Source organism: Hevea brasiliensis, chromosome 6, assembly GCF_030052815.1.
Source record: "Hevea brasiliensis isolate MT/VB/25A 57/8 chromosome 6, ASM3005281v1, whole genome shotgun sequence".
NCBI classification, from domain to species: Eukaryota; Viridiplantae; Streptophyta; class Magnoliopsida; order Malpighiales; family Euphorbiaceae; genus Hevea; species Hevea brasiliensis.
This window is the reverse complement of record NC_079498.1, coordinates 77,137,241-77,151,524: the sequence shown is the minus strand read 5'-3', so window position 1 is coordinate 77,151,524 and position 14,284 is coordinate 77,137,241.

Below are 14,284 nucleotides of genomic sequence, written 5' to 3'. Positions count from 1 at the left end.
AATAAAGCTATCGCTGAGACAATGTCTCAGTGGTGCACAACATTAACTAAATACAAATTTAAATCACAATTCATAATTCAAATAAATAGTGGATACTTAAAAACCATAGTTAATTTCAAGACAATACTGTCATAAGGAATTTAACACAATATCACAATAAATCTCAATAATCAAAACATTGTTAAATTCGAAAGACAGTAAATGTCAATAAGAATTTAAACTTCATTTCACAAATTATCAAATCGCATAACAACACAATTTAGTCGAATAAGTTAAGAATACAGTGTTGCCAATTCATTCACAACTTAAGCCATGACACAAATTTCCGATCAATGCCGCGTTGTACACCACGACAAAGCAATCACGACCCCACTAATCGAAATCAATGAGGAAGGGAGCTAGCTATATAATGAGTACTCATTCGATCACCTCAACTGGTAAACCAGAGAGGGAGAAAAATAAACGATCACGACTCCATAAATGGAGAAGGAAAATAAACGATCACAACCCCATAAAAGGAGAAGGAATGATATGATACTGTCACGCTAAGTGTGAACACAAAATCAATTCCAAACATTTTATTCAAATGATTCGTGAGAATCCAATAAATTTCCAAAGTTATAATTTCATTCACAAAATGGCAACACAATTCATAATTATCTTTAATTTTTCACAAAAACCATTTACAGTGCTTTTCAATCAATAGTATCCATCAAATCATTTACAATGCTTTTCAAGCAATAAATATCCATTCAAACACATTTCCACAATTTAAAACAATAATATACAAATAGTCATAATTCATTTCAATTGAAAATTTCAAAAGAAATACTATTGTGCACAAACACAATTTAAATCAATAACATACAATTAATCATATGAAATTTTATTCAGAGTAAAATCAGTTGAAAACTAGTTGTGCACAAACCTCTGATAATTGTCTCCTGGTTTGGACTCAGTGTTTCCTTCCCTTTTCCTGAGTCTTTGGTAACTGAGAAACACAATTTGAAGTGTTTCAGTACTAAATTAAATTGTCTCTAACGATAATGTTCGATAATTAATTCACTGAAGGCTATTATTTGCTCAATCACCTTATATACCGACCCTCGATGCGTTTTAGGTAAATTAGGTTTTAGTGTCATTAATATGACACATTCGATAGGGTTTTAGGGTTGGTACGTTTTACCAAACTCATTTCCTTGTTTAGTGCATTTTCTTGCAAGTTGCTGGGTTCCGGGATACTAGTTTGACCTAGCCGGACGACCTAGTTCCCTCGGTTTTCGGGTTTCGGTTAAAACTACAAACTTGTAGATCTATGTCTTATGGAATGCGGGGAAAAATTTTAGGTCAATCCGAGTTAAGTAGACCAAGTTATGGTCATTATACTATTGCTGGTCAAATGGCATCAAATTAGGTCAATTTTAGGTCAATTTGGTCAACTTTGGTTCGGCCAGTTTTTGGACCCGAACTTGTGCAAGCTGTTTGACTTGCTTATGGTCATTTTTGGGCTTTGGTGTCTTCATAAGACTTGTAGGTATGGGTGTTAACTATTCATGGTTAAAATTTCAGGTCAATTGGACCTGTTTTGAGTGAGTTATGGCCTAAACACTAACTGCTGCCCAATTGGTCAGTTTTTAGGTTTCAATTGCACTTAATCCGAATTGGTCATTTTTCATGCCACCTTGCAAGCAGAATTTTGGTATGCTTTCTCAATGAAAGTTGGCACATTTTGTGCCTAGTTTCACCTCCAATTGGTCTCATACCAATTGAGGTTACACATTTAAAGTTATTGACTAAAATGCATACTGCCCTTAACTACCTTACTTAAACATACATCAATTACACACTTACATTACTATATGTCCACTTCCCTTACCAATTCTGTTTTGGTTCATTACCAAAACCATATTCCACTTTACATTAACATCCCTTTGGGTAGATTACAAACATCCTTAATACACCAATTAACACTCACATTTACAAAGTCTAAGTACAATCACATATACACCTAAACCTTACTAGTTCTTACATACACTTTACACTATCAATCTATATACATATCCATCAACCTTAATGTCAATATTTCTGCCAACACCTTCATGAACACATACATTTATCCAAGAATCCCAAGGCTGCCGAAAATGTTCTTCAACACCAAAGTGTCCTACAATTCATCAATTTCCATTCAAGTGCAAAAATCACCATATACATATGGAATAATTTACTAGGATATTAAATCACCATAACCAATATCATTTCTCATCAAATATATGTACAAATATTTCATCAAATACATAACTCCATGGCTGTCCAAAATGAAAATCTCAATAACTCTTCAAACTTAAAAATTTTCTTCACAAATCCAACACCCACAACATGTACACAAAGTTTAACAAAGCTATCTTCAAAAATACAAACTTACCTTATGGTTGGAACTTGCTAAACCTTGATTAAACTTCTTGATTTTGGTATCAAGCTCTTCCTTATGATGTGTAGACAAACTTTAATGAAGGAATCTAAGTGATTGGAAGTGAAGTGAGGGGTTAGATGGAGCTTGCATGAAAACGCCCATGGAGTTCTTCCTTAGCTCTCCATTTCGGCAAGTTTGAATCCAAATGAGGAAGATGAAATGTAGATGGTATAATGGGTGTACACCTGCCCCATTATCCTTAGTTTATTCCTTTAGTGGTCCACTTCCACTTATTAAATCATATAATATGTTAATTGTTCATTTATCCCACATTAACCCATAATTTTAGCTATTTACTTTAGGTACCACCAAATTAATTTTTCATTTTATTTTCTAAGCGTAATATTATTTATTTTTAATGGAAATTTAGGTCAAAAGACAATTCGGGGTGTCAAATGACCATAATGCCCCTGTTCGGGTTATATTCCTGATTTTTCGGTAACACCGGGTTTTGTCTGTTTTTCGATTTCGCACTTTTCTTTGTACTAATTATTTAATTTTTCTTTGATCTTACTAATGATATTTATTCTTCAATAAGGGTCTCTTTAAGTCCTAAAAATATTTTCCAGGGTTCCCCGCAGTCCAGGGCTAGTCAACGGTCCACGCTGTGACTTCCCGGTGCAGTCCCCCATTGTTAGGGTTCTCGGCTCGCTTAACTTGGTTACATTTCTTTGTTATTATTTTTCCTTTGTTTTTCTTGTATTTTCTTTTCTTGTATTTCATTATTTTATGTCTTCTCACTCATATCGAAGTGTAGTTCTAGGCATCCTAGCTGTCCGGACAACACTGGTCACCGGAACAGTAGAACGCACTACCGAACTTAGGGGTGTTACACTTGAAGAATACTTTATCAGCCACTGTGTACTCAATATCTCTCCTCTTCAAATCAATATAGCACTTCTGTCGGTCTGATGTAGCCTTGAGTCGATCTCTGATAAGTTTAATCTTCTCCTCTGTCTGCTGAACAATCTCTGGGCCTATCAACTTCCTTTCACCCACTTCATCCCAACACAGAGGAGTTCAACACTTCTTACCATACAAGGCTTCATATGGAGGTATCTCGATGCTTGATTGATAGCTATTGTTGTAAGAAAACTCAATCAAAGGTAAGTGTGTGTCCCAACTACCTTCAAATTCAATCACACAAGCCCGTAGCATATCCTCCAATATCTTAATCACCCTCTCAGACTGGCCGTCTGTTTGGAATGCCGGACTGAAGTTCAATCTAGTTCCTAGGGCTCTCTGCAAATTACCCAAGAATCTAAAAGTGAACCTTGGATCTTTGTCTGATATAATCGATATCATCACCCCATGAAGTCTCACTATCTCATCCAGGTACAATTTAGCCAATCTATCCAAGCTATAATCCATTCTCATAGGCAAAAAGTGAGCAGAGTTGGTTAATCTATCCACAATAACCCACACTACATCATGGTTTTTCTGTATTCTCGAAAGTCCCATCACAAAGCCCATCATGATTCTTTCCCATTTCCACTCAGGTATTGGCAATGGGTGCAATAACCCAGCTGGCACTTGATGTTCTGCCTTCACTTGCTGACAAGTTAAGCATTTGGCTACAATCTCTGCTATATCTTTCTTGATCTCGCTCCACCAATAACGCTGTAACACCCCTAAGTTCGGTAGTGCGTTCTGCTGCTCCAGTGACCAGTGTTGTCCGGACAGCTAGGATGCCTAGAACCACACTTCAATGAGAGTGAGGAGACATAAAATAATGAAATAAAAGAAAAGAAAGTACAAGAAAAACAAAGGAAAAATGATTGCAAAGAAATGTGATCAAGTTAAACGAGCCGGGAAACCTAACGATGGGTGACCGCACTGGGAAGTCACGGCGTGGACCATTGACTGGCCCTGGACTGCGGGGAACCCTGGAAAACATTTTTGGGACATAAATAGACCCTTGTTGAAGAATAAATATCATTAGAAATATCAAAGAAAATTAAATAATTAGTACAAAGAAAAGTGAGAAATCGAAAAACAGACAAAACCCGGTAATACCGAAAAATCAGGAATGCCACCCGAACAGGGGCATTATGGTCATTTGACATCCCAAAGTGTCTTTTGACCTAAATGTTCATTAAAAATAAATAGTATTACACTTAGAAAATAAAATGAAAAATTAAATTGGTGGTACCTAAAATAAATAGTGGAAATTATGGGTTAAATGTGGAATAAATGAATAATTACTTTATTATATGATTAAGTGACTAAGTGGACCACTAAGGGGATTAATTAAATACATAGTGGGACATGTGTACACTTAAAATGCAGCTGAATAAGTCATCTTCCTCATTTGCATTCAAATTGCCGAATTGAAGAGTGAAGGAAACTCCATAGCCATTTTTCATGCAAGCTTTCTTAACTCTCCATTTTCAACTCCAACCTCTTAGTGTTCTTCATTAAACTTTGTCTACACATCACAAGGAAGATATTGATACTAATTTTGAGAAGTTTGATGAAGGTTTAGCAAGTTACAATTAAAGGTAAGTTTGCATTTTTGAGAATTTCTTTGTTAAAGTTTATGTTCATGTTATGGGTGTTAGTTTGGTGAAAGAAAATTTTGAGTTTGAAGGGTTATTGTTGTTTTCATTTTGGACAGCCATGAGTCACGTTTTTGATGAGATATTTGTGCATATAATTGATGAGAAATGGTGTTGATCATGATGAATTAGTAACCTAGTGAATTATTTCATGTTTATGTGGTGATTTATGCACTTGGATGGGAAATTGTAAAATGGACGGCACTTTGATGTTGAAGAATGGTTTGTGGCAGCTTGGGGACACTTGAGTAATGGTATATATTGAAGGAAATGTATGCAGAATATTAACCTAGAAGGATTGATGATATGTATGTAGATTGATCTTGTAAAGTGTGTGTAAAATTTGTAATGGTTAGGTGTGTTTGTAATAGTACTTAGAAATTGTAATTGTGAATGATATTGGTGTGTTGAGGCTGATTGGAATCTGCCCAAAATAATGTTAATGTAAAGTAGAAAGTGCTTTTGGTAATGTACCAAAACTGATTTGGTAGGGTATGGAAGTAAACTTTGCAAGGTAAATATGTGTTTTGAATGGGGTGTGAAAAGCATATTGAGGGCAGTACACATTTTAGCCTATAACCTTAAATGTGTAACCTCAATTGGTATGAGACCAATTTGAGGTGAAACTAGGCACAAAATGTGCCAACTTTCATTGAGAAAACATACCAAAATTCTGCTTGCAAGGTGACCTAAGAAAATGACCAATTCGGATTAGGTGCAAATAGGACCTGAAAAATGACCAATTGGGCAGCAGTGAGTGTTTAGGCCATAACTCACTCAAACCAGGTCCAATTGACCTGAAATTTTGACCAAGAATAGTTAAGACCCATACCTACAAGTCTTATGAAGACACCAAAGCCCAGAAATGACCATAAGCAAGTCAAACAACTTGCACAAGTTCGGGTCCAAAAACTGGCCGAACCAAAATTGACCAATTTGACCTAAAATTGACCTAAAATGGTACCATTTGACCAGCAAGAGTGTAATGACCATAACTTGGTCTACTTAACTCGGATTGACCTGAAATTTTGCCCCGCGTGCAATAAGACCTAGATCTACAAGTTTGTAGTTTTGACCGAGACCCGAAAATCGAGGGAACTAGATCGTCCGGTTAGGTCAAACCAGTGTCCCTAATCCAAAGAATTTGCATTAAAATGCACTAAGCAAGGAAATGACTTTGGTAAAACATACCAAACCTAAAACCCTATCAAATGTGACATATTAACGACACTAAAACCTAATTTACCTAAAATGCAACGAGGGTCGGTATATTAGGTGATTAAGTGAATAATTGAGTTCAGTGCATTATTTACCAAACACCATCGATAGAGACAGTTTAAATTAGTACTGAAACACTTCAAATTGTGTTTCTCAGTTACCAAAGACTCACGAAAAGGGAAGGAAACACTGAGTCCAGATCAGGGGGACAGTCATCAGAGGTTTGTGCACAACAACTGTTTCTTTTGAATTATTTTCAATGGAAATAAATATTGACTATTTGCATATCATTGTTTTAAATTGTGGAAATGTGTTTGGTGGACACTTATTGATTGAAAAACATTGTGAATGGTTTGAAACTGTGAAAAATTGTTTGAATGGTATTTGATGGATACTTATTGATTGAAAAGCATCAGTAAATGGTTTTGTGGAAATTGAAGTGAATTACGAATTGTGTTGCCATTTTGTGAATGAAATTATAACTTTGGAAATTTATTGGATTCTTACGGATCATTTGAATAAAATGTTTGGAATTGTTTTGACTCACAATTGGCATGACACTGATAATATGTTCCTCCTCCATTAATGGGGTGAGTGTGATTATTCCTCCCTCTTTGACTTATTAGTCCGGGTGAGTATGATTATGTTCCTCCCTCTTTGACTTCCCACCGAGGTGAGTATGGATGAGTTCTCATTATATAGCTAGCTTCCTCCTTCATTGATTTCGATTATTGGGGTGAGCATGTCTTGTCGTGGTGTACAACACGGCATATATGGAAAAATTGTGTCATGGCCTAAATTGTGTTATAGATTGGCAACACTGTATTCTTCAGTTATTTGATCGAATTGTGTTATTATGTATTGTGAGATTGTGAAATTGATTTAAACTCTTATTGACATATACGGTCTATTGAATTCAACCATGATCTGACTTATTGAAAATTATTGTGATATTAACAAATGGAGTTTAAATTCTTGTTGACATTTATTGTCTTGAATTTAACTATGGTTTTAAGTATCCACTATTGATATGATTTATGAATTGTGATTTAAAATTTGTATTTGGTAAATGTTGTGCACCATCGAGACATTGTCTCAATGATAGCTTTTATTGCCGCAGTAGAGACAGACAGTGGCAAAGCAGTTAGGTCGCTAGTATCGCCAATGAGATTTTTGGGTATAGTGAGTATACCACATGTGGCATTTTGTATCAGAATGTATATTCACTGTATGTATATTTTGTTCTTGGTTTTGAGCGATTGTAAATTTAAGTTGTACAAGAAAGTTGTAAAATAATTATGAGTTATTTGGCTTGTAAAAATTGTGTTATATCTTTGTATCTTAGTCTTTGAAAATCACTGTGGATTTGACTTGAGAAATGTGTTGTGTTGATAAAAATGTTGGAGTTGAGATTTGAAAATATATTGAAGTGCTTTTTACAGTTTTTCAAGAACTGCTTTGTCCAAAATACAAATGGCACCTTGCCAAAATTTTTACAGATATTCCAAATAAATCAAATGAGTTAGTTGTTTCACTTGATTCACCAAAGTCTTTCACACTGTAAATAGTGCTCACCATCGTAAAAGAAGTAAGAAAAGTTTTTAAAATCCCTTGTAGTGTATTTAATGGATTATCGATGACGGAGTTGGTAATTCATTAGGTATACTACGGATCATGTTATGCCTTACAGAGGGGTAGGGTGTGACATGTTTTAGTGGTATCGAGCAAAGTTTTTAAATTCTGTTTTCACCGTTATTTGAATATTCTTTCTTCACAAGTACAACCGCTCAATATCATTGTTTGATACATACAAGACATTACATTATAAATATGCACTAACGGAGGAAATCTCCTTGTGTTATTGGTTTAGGAGATCTAAAATCCTCGCATTGACTATGGAAGAGGGTGATCGTTCAATCGATCAATCTATTGAGGCTGAGGTGCAAGGGGATGCCCCATGCCTACATAATGTCAGTGGTTCAGTAGCACCAGCCCCTGCAGTACCGCAGTTCTCTGCTCAGTTCGCTCAGCAGACGGCTGCAATGTTCCAACAAATGGATGGTAATGTGCCTACTCAAGTCCCAATACAGACACCGGTGGTACAACCACGTCTTCGCTAGACAATATGACAAATTGATGAAGTATGGGGCTCTGAGTTCAAGGGGACAGTAGATCCTCTAGAGGCAGAACAATGGTTAGAGAGGATGGATAGGGTATTCAAGAAACTGCATTGCACAGAGGAGCTTAGATTTGAGTACTCAGTATCTTTGCTACAGGGGGATGCTTATGACTGGTGGAAAACCATCCCCCACAGTCTGATAGAACCTGCAGTGCTAACATGGAATGACTTCCTCAGGGAATTCAGGCAAAAATATGTCCCTGATGCTTATGTAGACCGTGTCGCAAGAATTCCTAAGTCCAAACAAGCAGGGGCATCAGTGGCTGAGTATGAAAGGGAATTCTCCCGCCTAAGCCATTATGCAGTAAGTCTACTTTCTACCAGTAGGGAGAGATGTAAGAGGTTTGAAACCGGCTTGAAGCCTAGTATCAGATTACAAGTGGTCGGATTCAAACATAACAACTTCTCTGAACTTATTTCTCAAGCACTAGAATTAGAAAGAATTGAATCTGAAGCGGCTCTTGAGAAAAAGAAATCAGAGAAGGCAGAAAAAGAGGGAAAGTCAGCAGAACAGAGTTCTAGTGGTCCTACTGGAAAGAGGAAAAACTTTGGGGGATACGACAGAGATAGTAAGAAGTCCGGTAGAGATAGATCTTTTGGACAGAAACCACCTCGATCCGATCAGCCAACTCAACAGAAACCCAGAAATGCGCTGTCAGATCGACTTTGTGAAACTTGTGGTAAACCACATAGTGGGGTATGTTATAGAGCCGTAGGAGCATGCTTTAATTGTGGAGAGACTGGTCATTTTGCTAAGGATTGTGTAAATCCGTGTCGCTCGATCATTTACTACACCAAAGGGATCAACCCAAGTTTCTACCCCAAAGAGTTCACCATCGTTAGTAGAGGCAAAGGTAGAGGTAGGGTAGTACACCTAGAAGTCGACTCATCGTGAATCAGCAAAAACAGTGTGATGCTTCAACGAGTGTATACGCTATACGACAGAAAAGAGACTGAGACTTTTGACATCATTGCTGGTACTTTCTCAATTAGCAACTGAGATATATATATGTATTGTTTGACCTGGAATTTTCATATTTTTACATTAGTGTTAGAACTATATGTTCTGTTGTTATTCGTTTACAGAGGAATAGATTTTGACGCATTAGTGATTAGCCCTTAAGATAAGGATTGTGATAATAAGTGAAATTAGTTTTGAAAGAGTTTATCGGCGAAAAGTATTTTCTAACACACCATAAATTATAAAGCTAATTAGTGAGCCTACTTAATGTAAGGCAAGAGGACGTAAAAGTAAGATGCAGTAATGGAATTGCTCTTGATAAGGGCAAAGAGGTTACTGTTAGAAATTGCTAATGGATATTGTAATCAGAATAAGATTCGAATATCAGTGAATTCAAAAAGAATAAAAGATAACAAAGTTTGATCTATTGGGATGTATCGTAGTAACTATGCAATGTTCTTAATGTTTATACTGTAAGCTGCAGATTACAGTACTAACTTGAGATTATTGTGCAGAGCTACGTACTAACCGATAGTACACCTAGATGAGAATAGTTGCCAACGGCATCTGTTTTGGCATAGTTATGCCAGGACATAATTTAATTGTTAGAAATAAGTTTGAAAATCCTACTTAGGGATCTAAAACTCAAAAGTTAAAATATCGAAAGGTTATAGTTCAGTACAAAAGGAAGTAAGTTATAGAACATTGACAGATAAAAAGAGTTATGGAAGTAGAGACTTGAACAGTTGATTCATATGTAACAAAGAAATATTCCGAATGTGAGGAAGACTATGGACTAGAATGGTCAGAGGACCAATGCCTGATGAATGATTCTAATATGACCTCAAGGGTCATTCAAGAAGGAACGTGAGCTGAAATATTAGACAACATAATAGTAAGAGGAGATTGGTGTTATCCAAACAAAGTAAACATTGTATTAGATTGTTAAAAGTCTTACGATCATATAGAAAGGAGAAAATAAACGTATGACTATTGTAAGATGATTACTGGGTAAAATTTCATGGACGAAATTTATTTAAGGGGGGGAGAATTGTAACACCCCTAAGTTCGGTAGTGCTTTCTTGTGCTCCATGGACCTGTGTTGTCCGGACAGCTAGGATGCCTAGAACCACACTTCAATGAGAGTGAGGAGACATAAAATAATGAAATAAAAGAAAAGAAAGTACAAGAAAAACAAAGGAAAAATGATTGCAAAGAAATGTGATCAAGTTAAACGAGCCGGGAAACCTAACGATGGGTGACCGCACTGGGAAGTCACGGCGTGGACCATTGATCTGCCTCGGATCATGGGAACCCTGGAAAACATTTTTGGGACATAAATAGACCCTTGTTGAAGAATAAATATCATTAGAAATATCAAAGAAAATTAAATAATTAGTACAAAGAAAAGTGAGAAATCGAAAAACAGACAAAACCCGGTAATACCGAAAAATCAGGAATGCCACCCGAACAGGGGCATTATGGTCATTTGACATCCCAAAGTGTCTTTTGACCTAAATGTTCATTAAAAATAAATAGTATTACACTTAGAAAATAAAATGAAAAATTAAATTGGTGGTACCTAAAATAAATAGTGGAAATTATGGGTTAAATGTGGAATAAATGAATAATTACTTTATTATATGATTAAGTGACTAAGTGGACCACTAAGGGGATTAATTAAATACATAGTGGGACATGTGTACACTTAAAATGCAGCTGAATAAGTCATCTTCCTCATTTGCATTCAAATTGCCGAATTGAAGAGTGAAGGAAACTCCATAGCCATTTTTCATGCAAGCTTTCTTAACTCTCCATTTTCAACTCCAACCTCTTAGTGTTCTTCATTAAACTTTGTCTACACATCACAAGGAAGATATTGATACTAATTTTGAGAAGTTTGATGAAGGTTTAGCAAGTTACAATTAAAGGTAAGTTTGCATTTTTGAGAATTTCTTTGTTAAAGTTTATGTTCATGTTATGGGTGTTAGTTTGGTGAAAGAAAATTTTGAGTTTGAAGGGTTATTGTTGTTTTCATTTTGGACAGCCATGAGTCACGTTTTTGATGAGATATTTGTGCATATAATTGATGAGAAATGGTGTTGATCATGATGAATTAGTAACCTAGTGAATTATTTCATGTTTATGTGGTGATTTATGCACTTGGATGGGAAATTGTAAAATGGACGGCACTTTGATGTTGAAGAATGGTTTGTGGCAGCTTGGGGACACTTGAGTAATGGTATATATTGAAGGAAATGTATGCAGAATATTAACCTAGAAGGATTGATGATATGTATGTAGATTGATCTTGTAAAGTGTGTGTAAAATTTGTAATGGTTAGGTGTGTTTGTAATAGTACTTAGAAATTGTAATTGTGAATGATATTGGTGTGTTGAGGCTGATTGGAATCTGCCCAAAATAATGTTAATGTAAAGTAGAAAGTGCTTTTGGTAATGTACCAAAACTGATTTGGTAGGGTATGGAAGTAAACTTTGCAAGGTAAATATGTGTTTTGAATGGGGTGTGAAAAGCATATTGAGGGCAGTACACATTTTAGCCTATAACCTTAAATGTGTAACCTCAATTGGTATGAGACCAATTTGAGGTGAAACTAGGCACAAAATGTGCCAACTTTCATTGAGAAAACATACCAAAATTCTGCTTGCAAGGTGACCTAAGAAAATGACCAATTCGGATTAGGTGCAAATAGGACCTGAAAAATGACCAATTGGGCAGCAGTGAGTGTTTAGGCCATAACTCACTCAAACCAGGTCCAATTGACCTGAAATTTTGACCAAGAATAGTTAAGACCCATACCTACAAGTCTTATGAAGACACCAAAGCCCAGAAATGACCATAAGCAAGTCAAACAACTTGCACAAGTTCGGGTCCAAAAACTGGCCGAACCAAAATTGACCAATTTGACCTAAAATTGACCTAAAATGGTACCATTTGACCAGCAAGAGTGTAATGACCATAACTTGGTCTACTTAACTCGGATTGACCTGAAATTTTGCCCCGCGTGCAATAAGACCTAGATCTACAAGTTTGTAGTTTTGACCGAGACCCGAAAATCGAGGGAACTAGATCGTCCGGTTAGGTCAAACCAGTGTCCCGGAATCCAGCAATTTGCATTAAAATGCACTAAGCAAGGAAATGACTTTGGTAAAACATACCAAACCTAAAACCCTATCAAATGTGACATATTAACGACACTAAAACCTAATTTACCTAAAATGCAACGAGGGTCGGTATATTAGGTGATTAAGTGAATAATTGAGTTCAGTGCATTATTTACCAAACACCATCGATAGAGACAGTTTAAATTAGTACTGAAACACTTCAAATTGTGTTTCTCAGTTACCAAAGACTCAGGAAAAGGGAAGGAAACACTGAGTCCAGATCAGGGGGACAGTCATCAGAGGTTTGTGCACAACAACTGTTTCTTTTGAATTATTTTCAATGGAAATAAATATTGACTATTTGCATATCATTGTTTTAAATTGTGGAAATGTGTTTGGTGGACACTTATTGATTGAAAAACATTGTGAATGGTTTGAAATCGTGAAAAATTGTTTGAATGGTATTTGATGGATACTTATTGATTGAAAAGCATCAGAAATGGTTTTTGTGGAAATTGAAGTGAATTACGAATTGTGTTGCCATTTTGTGAATGAAATTATAACTTTGGAAATTTATTGGATTCTTACGGATCATTTGAATAAAATGTTTGGAATTGTTTTGACTCACAATTGGCATGACATCGATAATATGTTCCTCCTCCATTAATGGGGTGAGTGTGATTATTCCTCCCTCTTTGACTTATTAGTCCGGGTGAGTATGATTATGTTCCTCCTCTTTGACTTCCACCTGAGGTGAGTATGGATGAGTTCTCATTATATAGCTAGCTTCCTCCTTCATTGATTTCGATTATTGGGGTGAGCATGTCTTGTCGTGGTGTACAACACGGCATATATGGAAAAAATTGTGTCATGGCCTAAATTGTGTTATAGATTGGCAACACTGTATTCTTCAGTTATTTGATCGAATTGTGTTATTATGTATTGTGAGATTGTGAAATTGATTTAAACTCTTATTGACATATACTGTCTATTGAATTCAACCATGATCTGACTTATTGAAAATTATTGTGATATTAACAAATGGAGTTTAAATTCTTGTTGACATTTATTGTCTTGAATTTAACTATGGTTTTAAGTATCCACTATTGATATGATTTATGAATTGTGATTTAAAATTTGTATTTGGTAAATGTTGTGCACCACTGAGACATTGTCTCAGCGATAGCTTTTTATTGCTGTCGCAGGTAGAGAGACAGAGCAGTGAGAAAGTTAGGTCGCTAGTATCGCCAATGAGAGATTTTTGGGTATAGTGAGTATACCACATGTGGCATTTTGTAATCAGAATGTATATTCACTGTATGTATATTTTGTTCTTGGTTTTGAGCAGTTGTAAATTTAAGTTGTACAGTAAAGTTGTAAAATAATTATGAGTTATTTGGCTTGTAAAAATTGTGTTATATCTTTGTATCTTAGTCTTTGAAAATCATCAGAGATTTGACTTGAGAAATGTGTTGTGTTGATAAAAATGTTGGAGTTGAGATTTGAAAATATATTGAAGTGCTTTTTACAGGTTTTCTGAAGAACTGTTTTGTCCAAAATACAAATGGCACCTTGCCAAAATTTTTACAGATATTCCAAATAAATCAAATGAGTTAGTTGTTTCACTTCAGTTCACCAAAGTCTTTCACACCTGTAAATAGTGCTCACCACTGTAAAAGAAGTAAGAAAAGTTTTTAAAATCCCTTGTAGTGTATTTAATGGATTATCAGTAGACGGAGTTGGTAATTCATTAGGTATACTACGGGATCATGT